The sequence below is a fragment of the Vidua chalybeata genome, chromosome 4 (assembly GCF_026979565.1).
Source record: "Vidua chalybeata isolate OUT-0048 chromosome 4, bVidCha1 merged haplotype, whole genome shotgun sequence".
Lineage (NCBI taxonomy): Eukaryota > Metazoa > Chordata > Aves > Passeriformes > Viduidae > Vidua > Vidua chalybeata.
This window is the reverse complement of record NC_071533.1, coordinates 16,065,850-16,068,539: the sequence shown is the minus strand read 5'-3', so window position 1 is coordinate 16,068,539 and position 2,690 is coordinate 16,065,850. Positions and strand designations below refer to the sequence as shown.

Genomic DNA, 2,690 nt, shown 5'->3' with positions numbered 1-2,690 from the left:
CTTATCTTTTGTACTGGAAACTGGTTTTCTCCCCTCTTGTATACAGAATATTTAATTAAACAGTGTTTCTCAGCCACTTTAAAGTAAATTGTGCATTTATCTCCTTGACAAAAGTGGAATTTTCTGGAATTATTCCAAAGGTAGGAGAGAGCAATAAGAACAATTTTAATGACAAATCCTGTTTCCTCAGTTGATTTTCATTGTGGGGGAGCCAAATCAGTGGTAATGTGCACTAGGGCTACTTTTCTTACAGTGCAGAACAACCTCAAATGCTCTCAGGGCTTCTTAATAGGTAGAGGTGTGATAAATTGAGGCGAATAATTTGATTCAGCCTTTTTAAGGTCAATTAGAATTTTATTAATTACAGCAAGCAGTAGCAAGCAAAACAGCGCTGGGTGGGTAGGGGTCTCCTAACCGCCCCTCCTGCAGTGTCCCACACTGCAGTGCCCCACACCCCACTCCCTTATTCAGTTTCTTTTTATAGTTTCTTGGAGGTTTCTTCATTCGTGTCTTTTGTGATAGTGGTGTGCGTAGCTTGAGCATCCCTCTGCATCGTGTCTGCGTTGTGTCGAGGCAGGTGATCGCTGATTTCACAATCGGCTCCGGACAGTGATGGGCGTACCTGGAGCACTCCTACGTTGTCTAGTCCGGTGGTCGTTGCCTGGTGGTCGCTGATTTCATAATCAGCTCCGGCCATCCCCCGACATCCTTAGCCTGTGTCTGCAAAAAAGCTACAAAAAGCTCCCTATATGGTGATTAATCATACTTTAATTTTTATATTTCCTCCTTTAATATTCCAATTCTTTTGATGAACAAACAAGTTACCACAGTTTATCACAGAGGTGTATCAGTAGAATTTGTATTTCCATTCCTGGTAACAGTCCCTGCTCCGTGAATACAGACCCTGTGCAAGTCCTTGCACAATCTTTTTTCTCCAAGGTGTTTTAGTGTTATGATCTTTGGGTGTGAACAAACCATGACTCAGATCTATGCTTTCCTGTTTCCAAGCAGGAATTCCTGTTTGGGACTTAGGACCCCAGAGGAAGAACCAAACCAACCAGGAGAGGGATGGAGGGAACTGGGAGCTCAGATTGCATCTGAGTTATGATAAAATTCTGATAGCTAAATTCCTAAATGAAGTGTTAATTGAGCCCCTCCTCTTTGAGTAAGCATAAACAATTTCTTTCCCATCTCCTTGCCACTCCTTTAGCAGATTTAATTATCGCCTAGCCAGAAGGCAGGGACAGCAGTACACCTGGAGAGAGCAGATGAGAGAGGGAAGCAGTCACTTCAATGAGCTGGAGAAGTCAGCTGGTGAAGAGTACATGTGTAACTTGCTGGAATGCTTCCCTGTGGGTGTAGATATACATAAATATATTTATTAGTGTAATAAAGGTGACAGTGACTGTTGAAGCTTAAAGCATCCAACTTAGGTGAGCTGAGTGATGCTTTGCTTCCCTCCCACATTTTACATAGTGTGCTTTCACTCCTTTCTGATTTAAGTGTTTAGCTTTCTTCAATAGTTATTTCTTTTGTTAATATAATGTCTTATTGAAAAACAGTATTATACGTGGATTTCAATTTATTAGGTCACTTTGTAATAAATTGATACTATAGGTATTTGCTTGTATTAAAATAATTGATATATTAACACTGTTTTTTGAACTACAGAGTATCTCTACAATATATTATTTCATAAATGAATAGCTGTTTAGGTTAAAAGGGAAATGAATTCTCAATTTCTTGGAATCCCAGCAGTGCTTTTTTCACTGGACACAACTTGATACTCTTAGGATGCATGTGTGGAAAAGCAATGGAAGCATCATGGGATGACAGACTGGAAAGATGTGGCAAGGTGTGGCAAGGCAGTTACTTCTGTTCCTGAGTGGCCCCACTCTAAATCAGATTACATTGTAATCTGCATTGTTCTGTTTCAGCTTCCTGGTTCCTATAGAAAAAAAATTCCCATTGCTTGCTGATTGTTAATTCCCTAACATTTGGGCTGTTGAGACTGGATATCTCTGTATTGCTGTACTGCACTGGTGGATTGATTCCCTGCAGTATTAATCCAACTAGTTCCTGATCTCTAGTTTGAATTCCTGCTTAAATTCTTTATAGCTATTCCCTTCAGGTCAAAGGAATAATTTTTCTTCCAACTTCATAGGTTAATTACAATAAGAGAAATGTTAGATTACTAGTAATTTCTGAATGCCATTCTCCATAAATTCAAATGCTCTTCTTTCAACTACATGGGAAAAAAAGATTACGCCAAGGGATTGGTTTGGCTTTTTTCAATGAACTCTACTCATTCCCCTTGTTTGTTACCATCCTCCGGCCTGAAAGCCTATTTATTTTATTTTCCCTTATCAAAATCAGAAGACTCCATGCTGCAGCAAACCATTCAAACCACTGAAAGCTGTTCTAGACTTTCCATAATTCCCTCTATTTTACAGCAGCAGTGAAAGGGCAGCTCTAACAACCAATTCTCTTGAGGTTTAGGAAGAGCTGGGGTAGCCAGTGGCTCCTGTCATGGCAGTCACTTTGGATCCTGAATTACCCTCACTGCAAGGGGAGGACCAAAACTGCACCCAGTTGGAAAGATGCAGCAGTGAGCTAACGATATTTCAGTTTTCTTTTTGCTCTTTTTTTAGTCGTTGCTGATATTCATGTCTGGTTTTGCACTCCTGGGT

At 40.2% G+C, this 2,690-nt stretch overlaps 1 long non-coding RNA gene across 1 annotated transcript; it reads left to right on the top strand.

Moving 5' to 3' along the window:
• Nucleotides 1–328: 328 nt before the first annotated feature.
• On the top strand, nucleotides 329–1,146 carry LOC128787364 (uncharacterized). Its single transcript, XR_008430701.1, has 2 exons — nucleotides 329–752; nucleotides 1,012–1,146. It is a non-coding gene; the product is annotated as an uncharacterized LOC128787364 (long non-coding RNA).
• Nucleotides 1,147–2,690: the final 1,544 nt, after the last annotated feature.